At 50.9% G+C, this 13,781-nt stretch overlaps 1 protein-coding gene across 1 annotated transcript in view; it reads right to left on the bottom strand.

Moving 5' to 3' along the window:
• The window catches only part of KIAA1211L (KIAA1211 like), a 144,706-nt gene extending 138,355 nt beyond the window's left edge, over positions 1 to 6,351 (bottom strand). Inside the window, exon 1 of the mRNA XM_025354194.1 lies at positions 6,056 to 6,351. The gene's annotated coding sequence lies outside the window, so the exon portion shown is untranslated. The remainder of the gene's footprint in view (positions 1 to 6,055) is intronic.
• Positions 6,352 to 13,781: the final 7,430 nt, after the last annotated feature.

Raw genomic sequence — 13,781 nt, 5'->3', positions numbered from 1 at the left:
TGCTCCAGACTCCAAGCAGCATCTACAGTGGGATGGGTGAGCCGCCTCCCTGGTCATGTCTCTGTCCCGAGGAGCCAAGGGAAGAAACCGTCCCTAAGCACAAAGTTCAGTGTCTGTGGACCTGAAGTGAGTGTAAGCAAAGCTTCACGAACCTCTACAGACCCCCGCCTGGTCCCAGAATGCCCCAGGCACGGCAGGCTCCCCCATCTGGACGGGATGATGGCTTCACAAAAATATGCCCAATCTCCAAACCCATTCCCAGGGACGAGTTTAGTGTCTTCTGTAAGGGGCATTTGTTAAATTGTTTGGGAACATTCAGTTCTGAAGCAAAAAACAACAAATGCAACGGGCGAATCTCACAGGATATGTCAGGTAGAGATAAATAGTAAGTAGAGCAGGTGTGTATCAAACAGAGGAGGAGATGCGAGCTCTAAGACACCTAGTATTCATGAAGTGCCAGATGGACCCAAGGCAGCTGGGCAGCAAAGACTCACTATACATTCGACATGGAAAAGGTGTTCAACACCACGACACATTCATATGCACGGGACCAATTACCCAGAGGAACCTGATATTCCCTCAAAATTCGCTTCCCCACTGGTGATCCAATTCTGGTCCTCTGAATCCAAGGCTGTTCAACACACTCACTAGTGAGCCCAGACATGGCAGGGCAGAACCATCCCTCTGTCTCTCCAACAGGACAGGGGCGTATGTCTTGGCCCAGGGCAGCTCCCATCTGTGGTCCCCATGCAAGGGCTTCAAGTCACGTCCTTCTCCCCACACATTGGTGGGGAGGGCAGATGCTGCAGAGCAAGAGGGGACACGCGGATGCCTTCCAGCTACCCCATCCCTGTCCCCACCTTCTGTCCTGTGTCTCTGCCCCATCCCCGTCCCCACCCTCTGTCCTGTGTCCCTACCCCATCCCCACCCTCTGTCCTGTGTCCCCTACTGCATCCCTGTCCCACCCTCTGTCCTGTGTCCCTACCCCATCCCTGTCCCCACCCTCTGTCCTGTGTCCCTACCCCATCCCTGTCCCCACCTTCTGTCCTGTGTCCCCTACTGCATCTCTGTCCCCACCCTATCCTACCTATATCACCTACCCCATCGCTATCTCACCCCTGTCCCCTCACTTCTCCCTGTGTGTTCTAAATTGCATCAAGGTTGCTCCCCACATGACAGCTTCCACCGGCAGCTGTGCTCAGGAGCACTGTGTATGGCAGTTATGCTCATTTTCCTTAAATGCCATCAGACCTCAGATGTAGAAGGACCCTTTATTGCTTTAGGGAGCGTTACTAGTGGGGGTCCTAATTGGTAATTATAACAAATGCCCTTTCACCTTCTTACAAGAAAGACAATAAGAGAGTAATACCTACAAATAATTTATGGAGCATTTTCTATGTTTGTCACACAGCACTCCATGTAACGCTCTTGTGTGTGTGTGCATGTGTGTGTGTGTGTGTGTGTGTGTGTCTGCCACCTCCCACCCCATCTAAGGGGTGACTGAGGTTGCAGGACTTCTAAGTGGCACAGCAGAAACCAGAGCCTGGGCTGGGTATGGTGGCTCACGCCTGTAATCCCAGCACCTCGGGAGGCCATGGTGGGTGGATCACTTGGAGTTGGAGACCAGCCTGGCTAACATGGAGAAACCTCGTCTTTACTAAAAACACAAAAATTAGCCAGGCGTGGTGACAGGCACCTGTAATCCCAGCTACTTAGGAGGCTGAGGCAAGAGAATCCCTTGAACCCAGGAGGCAGAGGTTGCAGTGAGCAGAGATCACGCCACTGCACTCTAGCCTGGGTGACAGAGCAAGACTCCCTCTCAAAAAAAAAAAAAAAAAAAAGACACCAGAGCCTGACTCTCCTGACCTTGACTGGACCAACTGCTTTAAAAAGAAGGCAACCTCCCTGCCATTTTCCCCTCCCACATATGGGGCAGCGTTTCCGACAGCAGTTTCTTGGGAACTGCACACCCCGCAGCTGATAGTTCTGGTGCTTCCCACAGACATGAGAATTTAAGGGTAGATACCAAGGACAGACTAGTGTATGGACCTCAGAGGTTAAGGCAAATATTTCTGGAAGTTATTCAACTACACACATAGTTAAAAACCAGCCCCACACACCACAGCCAGGAGGAGGCCTGAGCAAATAAATACCTTTTAGAAATGATCTTCCATAATTTCCTTTCACAGATACCCAGATCATAAGAAAAATGTCTAAGAATCCTTCCTACCAGCAGTCTCCTCTGGAATGGTATCTGAGCCTGTGAAAAGCCGAGGGCTGACGCTGCTAAGGGAGTGCTCTGTTACATCACACGCCTGTCTTACCGTTTCTCATCATTTCACTGCTAAATTCACTGGGCACCGCCAGCAACAGCGTCTCTTGTTCATTATCCACTTGGCTCAGGATTATGGGTTAGACTCCCTTAAATGCAATACAAATATCTTCAAGGTAATCTGTCAAAACTCCCCTTCCAAATCCTTTGTGAACTGAGTGTGAACTAAACCCAGGGCTCGGGCTTGACAAGGGCTCATCTTATTCGCCAGAAGAAGCAATTACGACTCAGACCTTTCCGGCTTGTAGTGAGTGCCAAGCACACGGGGGGTTGCTCGGATGACGAGGCGGCAACAGCATAAATAGGAACGGTGGTTTGGAAAACGCCGATCCCCATGAGAGTGGGCCGGCCTGTGCACCCAGAAAGCCATTCGGTCCCCGCAACGCCGCCGCCAGCTACTCCTTCGTCGCCTTCTCCCAGCCCTGACTGAAGTCTCCAGCAGCCCTGATGGCTCTCCCAGTCTTTTTCAGGTAATAAAAAGGCCTAGCACACTTAACCTAGGGCAGTGATGAATACAGAAATATTTTAAACTTCCTTTTATGTATCAAGGGCAAAGCCTGGAAGCTGGAGCCTAGAGCTCTCCCCAAAGCCATGATGTGCAGAGGACAGAAGACAGAACCTAAGAAACAGCCCCGACCCATGGATAGAAAAATGCCCTCTGGGCCTGGGACAGGAACCCAGGCACTGAGCACTTACCGCTGTGCACCCCCCTGGAGGGGCAGGGGTGGGGCTGCGGGGACTCTGGGAAGGCCGAGCTCAGAACAGTAGAACTGGAGGCCTAACACAGCTCAGCACAACCTGGGCGGGCTCCCAGGTGCCCAATAGGGGCCCAGAAGAGAACTCAGAGTGTGGGGACCTCTGGGCCAATGCAAGAGCCAGGTCCCCGCTGTGGCCCACCCTGGGAACACCAGCTGCACAATGATGGAAACATGAGCAGGAGGCTCCATGTGGAGGGGAAGGGGACGCACTGGGGCACCGCAAGAGGACCAGATGACCAGCCAGGGCCGCTCCTCTCCAGCTCTGATGGGACTACAACCCTCTCCTGGTGCCCAGGGGTGACTTGTAGCAAAAAGGAGTCCCCGAGGAGTAACCTGGAGAGACTGAGAGACTGACTCTCCAGGGACAAAGCTACCTCTAAGCTAAATAGCGACTGAAGTAATACCATTGATTGGGCTCCGGAAAAGCGGAACCATGCACTGGGAACTGAGTATACCAAAAAGGGAACGAAGGGACTTCACTGGGGACAGCAAAATCAAGCTCACTTACACAAAATTTTGCACCCTTCCACAATAAACCCGGGGCAGGTTTCCACCCAGAGTCTGCCTGCAACACAAGCAGTATTTATGTGCACAACAAGCGACTGCATGACAAGGCACGAGGCCAGCCTGCAGGGGAAGAGCTAGTGGCTGCAAGGTAGCTAAGTCAAGGTAGCTAAGTGGGTATACAGGCCCACCAGCACATCGCAGAAAACCTGCCCTCCTGGAGGCCGGGTACCTTTACATCTATTCTCTCATTTAACCGACAGCATCCCTGAGGGCTGGCCAGCTGAGTCCATTTCAGCTGCTATAACAAAATACCATAAACCGAGCAGCTCATAGACAACATTTATTCCTCACAGTTCTGGAGGCTGGAAGTCCAAGAGCAAGGCACTGGCAGGTTGGGTGTCTGGTGGGGGCCTGTTCCTCACAGAAGGCGCCTCCTCGCCGTGTCCTCACGTGGTAGAAGGGACAAGCAAGCTCCTTGGGCTTCTTTTATAAGGGCACCAAGCTCATTCATGACCTATCACTTCCCAAAGGCCTCATCTCTTAATACCATCACCTTGAGGATTAGGAATCAACGTATGAATTTTTGGGGGGACACAAACATTCAAACCATAGCACTATCACTACTCTCATTTCCCTGAAGAGCACACTGAGATTGGTCAAGATTCTTTTTTGTTTTTTTGTTTTGGTTATGGTTTTTTTTTGTTTGTTTGTTTTTTTTTGAGACTGAGTCTCACTCTGCCACTCAGGCTGGAGTGCAGTGGTGTGATTTCAGCTCACTGCAACCTCTACCTCCCTGGTTCAAGCAATTCCCCTGCCTCAGCCTCCCGAGCAGCTGGGATTACAGGTGCACGCCACCACATCCTGTTAAATTTTTTGTATTTTTAGTAGAGACGGGGCTTCACCACATTAGCCAGATTGGTCAGGAACTCCTGACCTCAGGCAATCCACCTGGCTTGGCCTCCCAAAGTGCTGGGATTACAGGTGTGAGCCATCGCGCCCAGCCAAGATTCACCTTAACTAGCCCAAGAGGGCCAAGCAGAGCAGTGATCCCAGTAGGACAGCCACCTGTTAGTGAGCCTCATATGCCTGATCCTCTGCAGTAGCTGAGCTGCGCAGCATCCACGGATGGTACACTTGATTTTCTAAGTGAGGAAATAGATGCTTAGAGATTAAGAACTTGACTCTCAGAGCAGGTCCAGAATTAGGGTGAGGCAAGGGAAGTACTCACCACAGGCACAAAATTTAAGGGGATACCAAAAATGCAGTCAGGTAAATGCCTTATTACAACATTTTAAAACATCAACACAAATACAGAAATCCACAATGTACAAAATCTCACACTTTTAAAAAAAGACAGGATCAGTGATCCTGATTTTTCCTCTTGCCTCACGCTCCAAGATGGCACAGCACGGGAGCCGAGCCCAGAAACCAGCCCAGCTCAACCTTCTCCACCAGCTCCAAAGCAGGGACGCCTGATGTCATCACACGACACTGTCTCTAGATATCTTTCTCCTCACAATTTTATAACCTCAATAGGTTCTTAGGATGACCACAGTGCTCCATCATTCCAGGCGTGCGTCCGTGGGACCGAGCTCCAGGGAAAATACCAGGGGTCTACACAGATTCTAGTCTATGGTATATGCAAATGAAGGAAGGCTGCAGGCTCAAATAACCGAGTAGGATACTTTAAGACCAGTTTGGGAAGGTGTGAGCTGGCTCTAAAAGGGTAACACAGCTGCCTGTCTTCCACTTGGATTTCCTGGCTCAAAACTGTCAGCAGGACCTAATGCCTGCAAGAGGCTTGCACCTACACGGAGTCACATTCACACAGTGGCACTGCTTCTGACTTGCATTTAAAAGCAAGTGACTATTATGCTCCGATCACATGTGAACTTCATACCAACGCTTTGTTCTGTTCAACAAATATTTGTTGATTAAAAATGTGAACACTTCCTAGATCAACTCCAGAATCCCTCCCGGGTGGCGTGTAATCAAAGCCTAAAACCTGTTAAATAAACCATCACCTAAAGCACAAGGCAGTTCGTGAATGTGTGCACTCCTTTCCCCTGCAAGGGCGTGTGGAGACAGTGGGCATAAAGACCTTGCATGCTAACAATTTCAACCGAGCAGGACCTTCTCTCCCTCCTCTTTCATTTTCCTGGCGCGTAAACGGCTGGTTTTGCCTCATAATGGAAAGTTGAGTCCAGCAAAGTGAGCAAAGGGAAACTTTGGGCACTCGCACCAGAGCGTCCGGCTCCCCCCTCGGCCCCAGGAGCTGCCCAGGGCTTCGGTGGCGGGGGTGGCGCCTCTCCCGGTCCGAGGGGGCCTCTGGCCTCACGGTCTCTGCCCTCGACCCCCTAGCCCCAGCCCGCGCCACCCCCGCCCGGTGCCTCCGCGCCCACCCCGTCTTCGACCCACGCCTGCCTTGGGCCACGCGATTTCAAACCCCTTGAGGTACCTGGCACGGGAGCTTGGCCCGGGCTCGGCGAGACGCGCAGAGAAGGGCACCTTTCGCGGGGTGCGGCGAGCCGGGGCTGCTCCCGCCGCGGTGCGCGTCTGGCCCCCGCCCGAAGCTGCGCCGACGCAGCAGGTGGCCGCGCGGCCTCCAGACAGCCCGGGTCTGCGGCCGGAGAGCGGGACACGGGCGCTGACACTACCCTCCCGCGGCCGGCCCGGCCCTGCGCCCGGCGCGCTCCCAGCTTCCAGCTCCCAGCTGCTGGCGCGCCGGCTCCGCTCGGCTCCGCTCGGCTCGGCGGGGGCGGACGCGGCTCAGCTCCCCTCGCCGGCCGCCGCGCGCACCTCCCCCGCGGCGCGCCGCTCCCAACGCCGCCTCCGCAGCCGGCCGGGCGGAGCGGGGCCGAGACCTCGGGGCTGGGGGTGCGGGCGCCGGCCTGGGCCTTGGCCGCCCCGCGGGAGGCGGGAGGCGGGAGGCGGGAGGGCGATCGGGGTGCGGGCCCGGCTGCCCAGCGCTCCCTCCCGAGCCCGCGCCGCTCCCGACCCGCCTCGGCTTGTCCGCGCAGCGGCGCTGTCGGGGCTCCGGGAGGGCCGGGGCGCACCGGAGACCCTGAGCGGGCGTCAAGTCAGTCCGGGACAGGCCCAGGGCACCGGCGCGCGCCGGGGAGAGGGACCCGGGACTCCAGGTCACCTCCGGATGCGCCCTCGGAGTCGGTGGCCTGCGGCAGGCGTGGGCGCCGGGGGAAGGAAGTGTGCGTTTGAATAAAAGTAAAAGTTTGTTATTGTTGTTGTTTTATAACCGTGTGGGGCCCGAGCGTCTCCAGGCTAATTAGGGAAGCTGCCGCCCAGTCTGGAGGTGATTCATGGGTGTGACACTGGCGAGTGTGGGAAGAAAAACAGCTGATGCCGTCTCAGCTGCGCTCGCCTTTCTTTATTTTCTTTCTTCTTTTTTAAAAATGCTTTTTCTTGTAAAGACAGGGCTGGTCCATTTAGGGAGACCGCGCACGAGGGAGGCGCCTTGGGTGGTCACCCAGCGAATCTCCTCCGGAGCCCGAGCCGCGGCGTGGGTCTGCGGATGGTTCAGCCCGGCGGCCCCTTCCCCGGCGGTGCCCGCCCCGGGCCAGGCAGGCGAGAGGCGCGGGAGCTGCGTCCCAGCGGGGAGCCCAGGCCGCTACCAGTCCGCAGGGGACGCCTTCAGCCCGGGCTGGAAGAGATGATGCTAACGTCAGACGGGGACTCTTGGGTGTCACCCGACGCCAGAATGAGCGGCCAGGTCCGCGCTGTTTGGAGGGGGTCACGCGGGAACCGCGCTCCTCCGCGGGACGCTGGGTCCGAGGTGAGCGCCGCGCACACTGCAGGCCTGGAAAAGCCGCGCTGCTGCGCTGTCGGAGGCAGAGCCGGCCTGGACCCCGGAAGGAGCGCTCTCCACCTGTGGCTTTCAACGGGCTCAAAATCCCAGATAGAAGAATCGAGGGAAACGAGGCCCAAGACAGATTCCCACTTACTTGGGCATATCAAACGAAGTTTCCTTTTTGAATTTTTAATGTTAGCCCTTGGGCACAAGCTAGTCACTTAAAAGCCTCTTTTGATGGTTAAGTGCTTTAAGTTCCCTGTATGAAAAGAACAAAAATAGTGATTCAGCCTTCTAGCCCCCCAAATTAATAACCTGCATTCACAATGAACGGGTGACTCATGACAATCGGAGACAACGAGTTTGTTGGGTGCCTGTGTGTTTGCTTTTTTCAAAATCTTCAAACTAAACTGAGCAACTACCAAAAAAAAAGGCTATACTCTCCTCTCCTCTCCCACCTTGAGCCTCTGCTCCTCGCTCTTCAAAATCACATTAGTTTTTGTTGCCGTAACTACTAAATATTTATGGACTCCATAAACTGCCTTTCTACCGAAGAATTTCGTTTCCAGAATATCTTAAACCTCTGGCTTTATTTGTGTTCTGTGGGTGGCTTTTGAAGTGCCTGGAGGTTTTCAGAAGACAAAAACTAAACTTCCTGGTGATTAGTTAAGGCCGAGAACATGGTGTCAACACTCAAAATAGAAACTGGCGGGGAATTTTGTGAATAGGTTGGGAAAATGGACAATTATCTGGAGCCTGGTAGAGCAAGCACCTTCACCATCATGCTTTACAAATGTGGGAAGGAAGAGTGCGCCTCCCCTACCCCTAGCACTTTCACCTTCCGGTAAGAGTGCGCGTCCCCTACCCCTAGCACTTTCACCTCTGGTTCCCAGGGCCCTGCCAAGTGGCTGGCAGTCAAGGAGGCTTTTCCCCTCCTTAATGCCTTTTGGATCAAGCCTTGAAGCCAGGTTGAGAAATGACTAAAATGTTCAAGTAAGAAGATTTGTCAAAGTTGCAAAAGAAACAGAGACCCCAGATAGCTTTTCTTGCAGCCTGCATGGACAACCGGAAAGCCAAGAGCATGGGGTTGGTTGTTTTTGAGGCTCCAGAACATCTCTCAGCTGCCCTTGAACACATCCCTTTCAGAGAAGGAGAACCTCATTGACAAGCCAAAAGAAAGAAGACCATGCTACTTCTAAATATATTGCACCTCACTGGGAACACGCTTTTATCAAATACTAGGCACTGATCTAAGCCATTTACAAACAGTCCCTCATTTAAATCATCCACCTGCCAGCAGACCCTCTGAGCTAAGACCTGCCATTACCCTGGTTTTGCAACCAAGATGCTGCTATTATCTCCATGTGGTAGATAAGGAGACTTAGTGTGAGAAGGGCAAGCACCTGTGCCCAAGGGCATGCAGATAGTAAGTGGCAGAGCCAGGGTTTGAACCCCTAATCTGCAGTTAAGGCTGGGCAAGGCTGCCTTTCTGAAAATGATGTCTACCTCTGCATACTGAAATATTTTTCAGTTTAGAAAAGAAAGGAGTATCAGCCCTTCCCACACTCAGGGAAGGGCATACTCTGGGATCTCAGAAAGCAAGAGTATTTACACTTTTGATATTTACCCTTAAAAGTATTTACATTTGCTTCTTCACTCAGTTATTCCCAGCACCATCATCATCATTGCTAATCATCAGTCCTGAGTCTTCACTTAGTCAAACCAGATGCTGGTGATTAACGGGGTGAAGACGGTGAAGTCAAAGGCAATATGCTTTCTAACCCAGGTGGTAGCAGGGACACTCCTTCAGGACAGTATTCATCCCAGGTTCTGCTTTTGGGTCTTGAGACACTCAATCTGCTTGTCTTCATCTGGATTCAGAAAATACAGCCCCATAGGCACAGACATCCATCCCTACTGGGGAGAGGATTGGAGTCAAGGGCCAACTAGGAACCAATCAGGAAGAAACGATGTCTCAACAGGTCCATTGCCCAGGTGAGCCTTGGTGGCAGAGGTCGAATTGAGCCGCCTCACTGCCAGAGGCCACAGGGACCCTACTCCTGAGGGGCTCTCTGCAGGCTGGCTGTCCAGCAATACCCAGATCCCAGCCACCGTCCCTCTCATCCTCCTCCAGCAATAGGGATTGGACCCTGTCCTTTCCCTCTTTCAAAACCCTTCCCTGGCTTCTCTGCAGTGAGGTTGAAATCCAGACTTCTTAAGAGGACCACAGCTCTTGGGCCTCCTTTCAGTACCACCCTCTGCTCCCTCCACTCCAGCCACACTGGCCTTCTTCCAGTTCTGTGAACACCCTGAGCTTCTTCCTGCCCTGGGGGCTTAGCCCAAGCTGCCCCCACCCTTCACCTGGCTGACTCCCACTAATTTTTCAGGTTTTAGCTGCAATGACATTTCCTTTGGTCTTTTTTCCTGACCTGTATTTCCCTCCTGCTCCTCTTCTTTAGAGAACATATTACACTTTGGAGTGGTTTATTTTTTATTCCATACTGGAATCCCCCACCAGCGCACAACCTCCAGGAGGGCAGGGTCTGTACCTGTGTCCAGCACCTAGCACGGTGCTGGTTTACAGCAGCTGCTGGATCAGTATTTATTAATCAATGAACTTCCACCATGACCTATCATGACCCTGAAACTGCTGTACCTCAGATGCATGAGACTGCACCCACTCTCTCTTCCCAATTCTTTTCCACCCTAGTCTTGCTCCCGTTGTTTCCTAAACTTCTGCTCCTCCCACATCCAAGGACCTTCTGCTCCAACTGCTCATTTCTCACGAGTCATCTCTCTTCAGCCTCCACCCTGCCTAACCCTGAGCCTCATGGTCATCCCCCGACTGCTCTCTTACCAGCACCCCCAGTGCCCTCATACCCTGGTCTCCCGCCACCACACCTTCCTGGTTGAAACCCCAACCGTACACCAGCCTCCTCTCTTCCTACACAAGCCCTTTGTGCTGCCAAGGAAATTCACAGAACCATGCAGACCCAAACCACAAAAATACAGTCTCCACCCACACTTGGGCCTTACTACCTTGAGCCCATTAATGCCTAGTGTTCCATTATTGGAATGCTAAGCTTGTGGGAGTTATTTACGTCCTACTGCTCAAGGTCATGGCCAAGGTCTGATTTTTGACACACAAAAATTGCAACCTCCAGCATAAACGGGTTAAACATTCTCTGAAAAACAAACAGGATGGTACATGAAATAAGAAAGAAGGAAAGATCACCAATAATTCCAACCGCAGAGGTAATCACTGTTGGCATTTTATTGTTTTTCTTCCAGTTTTTCTTTTTCCAAAAAAGGGGTTTAAGCTGGCCTGCAAACTCAAATGGCTTTTACATAGTTGAGATTAAGGCAAATACACAAGATTGTATCCTGATTTTTTCAGCTACATTCTAACACAAGTATCTTCCCTTGTGATAATGTGGTTTTTATAAATATAAGTTTTTAATAACTGATATTCCATTATGTGATACATCATGATTTATTATTTTAAACCATTTCTCTATTGTCTTATTTTCAACTTGGGAGTATTCTACAAAATTCTTTGACAAGATCTGTATGTGGCCAGACTCAGTGGCTCACACCTGTAATCCCAGCACTTTGGGAGGCTGAGGCAGGCAGATCACCTGAGGTCAGGAGCTTGAGACCAGCCTAACCAACATAGTGAAACCCTGTCTCTACTAAAAATACAAAAATTAGCTGGGCATAGTGGCAGGAGCCTGTAGTCCCAGCTACTTGGGAGGCTGAGGCAGAAGAATCACCTGAACCCTGGAGGTGGAGGTTGCAGTGAGTCAAGATCATGCCACTGCACTCCAGCCTGGGTGACAGAGTGAGACTCCGTATCAAAAAAAAAAAAAAAAAAAAAAAAGGTGTCTGTACGCATAATGTTTCTGCATTTATTTTGCCTATATTTAATTTATTTCCTTAGGAGACGTTCAGAGAGGAATCCCTGAGCTGATGACTATGAACGAGCTGAAGGCTCTGAGTCTCAGGGTGGGAAGGCGACTAAGGTTCTAAGGCCTGAAATACGCCACATTATTTCCTTTGTTCCTGCACAGCTCACTTTGCCATTGCCCACAGTAAAGGTAGCCCTAACTGCTCTCACACACTGTGTGTTCCCGGTCTGCACCATGTTCTGCGCCGAACAGATGGTTTTGCATTCTTCTTTGGAGAACATTAATGACGGGTATGAACTCTCTCAATGCCCCATATCCACCCCCAGACCAGTAACATTGATCTTTGATCCTAGACATGAGACAGTATCTCCCTGCCGCTTAGATCTTTCTTAGGGAAGACTGGCTTGCACCCACTTCCTCCAAGAGCACCACCCACAAAGATGGATCTTTCCAATCTGCAAATATTATCATGACATCCATTGTTCATTTAGTACCTATAATATATAAGACATAGGGCCGGGCGCAGTGGCTCACGCCTGTAATCCCAGCACCTTGGGAGGCCGAGGCAGGTGGATCACCTGAGGTCAGGAGTTTAAGACCAGCCTGGTCAACATAGTGAAACACGGTCTCTACTAAATATACAAAAATTAGCCAAGCGTGGTGGCGGGCACCTGTAATCCCAGCTACTCGCGAGGCTGAGGCAGGAGAATCACTTGAACCCGGGAGGCGGAGATTGCAGCCAGTCGAGATCGTGTCATTGCACTCCAGCCTGGGCAATAAGAGTGAAACTTCGTCTCAAAAAAAAAATTACATTATTTGCTTTCACAGATTCCCATTTGAATGTCCGTGAGGGAATTCTATGAAGGTGAGAACTTTTGTGGAATGTGCCCAAAGGTCGCAGTGAGACTAAGTATCCCACCCCATACGTGACTCCAAAGCTCTTGACTTCGGCGTGGCATTTCTAGGCATTTCCTGTGTTTTAGGCTTCGTTGCTCCAGATTTGTCTTGGAAAAGGGGGTACATCATAGTCCCATTTTTCACATGAATTTGCAAATATGGTCTGAGGATTATAGATTGTTACGCACATCATTTAGTGTTGACGCTTTGTTCTAATTCTATGAAATTCTGTTAACATTTAGACAGGCATTGAGGGCCTGTTTGCTCTCTTTTATTTTTCCTACTTTCTTACCTGTCATTTATGTTGTATCATCTGTCACCACAGCACCCAGGCAGGTACATTTTTTGTGTACACAATCAGGCAGCAGTATGCGTTTTGTCTCTAACCAGCAATTAACTATCTTCAGGACAACTCCAACAGCCTTGAGGTTCTCCATTTATTATCACGCCTTTATTTCACTGGTTTTGAATGTTTTCTCACAAATTGTTAAAGCTTTTTTTTTTCTTTTTGAGACAGTCTTACTCCGTCACCCAGGTTGGAGTGCAGTGGCACGGTCTTAGCTCACTGCAACCTCCACCTCCCTGGTTCAAGTGATTCTCCTGCCTCAGCCTTCTGAGTAGCTGGGATTCCAGGGGCACGCCAACACACCCGGCTAATTTTTGTATTTTTAATAGAGACGGGGTTTCACCATGTTGGCCAGGCTGGTCTCAAACTCCTGACCTCAGGTGATCCACCTGCCTCAGACTCCCAAAGTGCTGGTATTACAGGTGTGAGCCACCACGTCCAGCCTGTTACAGAATTTTTTGTAAAATAGGTGGCAGATTAAAAAAACAAGTGGGGCCAGGCATGGTGGCTCATGCCTGTAATCCTGGCTCTTTGGGAGGCCGAGGTGGGCAGATCACCTGAGGTCAGGAGTTTGAGAACAGCCTGGCCAACATGGTGAAACCCCATCTCTAGTAAAGACACAAAAATTAGCCAGACATGGTGGCTCGAAGCCTGTAGTCCCAGCTACTAGGGAGGCTGAGGCAGGAGAATTCCTTGAACCCAGGAGACAGAGGTTGCATTGAGCCGAGATCATGCCACTGCACTCCAGCCTGGGCGACAGAGTGACTCTGTTTCCAAAAAAAAAAAAAAAATCAAAATCAAGCAGACTTAGGTCAGAACAAGTTTAAGGCATTCTATATTTTCCCTTTTGGAACGTTTCTCCTAATTTAAATACTATACATCTGATCTGGCCAGTTTACTGATCTGTCGGAAGGTACCTCAGGTTTAGTGAACATTAAACAGCTCTGACTTAGTGTTGGCTGAGACTGGGAGGTTATATTTCTATTAAAAATTTATCATGGCTGATAAATTTCATAAAATTGCATTGTTTTACAGTTGGGTAAATCTTGGTAGCTGTTGTTCTTGTTTGTGTGCAGGGAAGGATTGGTTTGGTTTTTGCTTTCTGAGTGTGTCTGAACTAAAGGACACACATCTTAAGTGTGTGGCTTGAACTTTTACATACAATTACTCCCCTACCACCATCATCCACATCATGATCTAGATCATTTCCAGCACCCGGGAAGCCTTC

The sequence above is a fragment of the Theropithecus gelada genome, chromosome 13 (genome assembly GCF_003255815.1).
Source record: "Theropithecus gelada isolate Dixy chromosome 13, Tgel_1.0, whole genome shotgun sequence".
NCBI classification, from domain to species: domain Eukaryota; kingdom Metazoa; phylum Chordata; class Mammalia; order Primates; family Cercopithecidae; genus Theropithecus; species Theropithecus gelada.
This window is presented reverse-complemented; position numbering and strand designations above follow the sequence as displayed.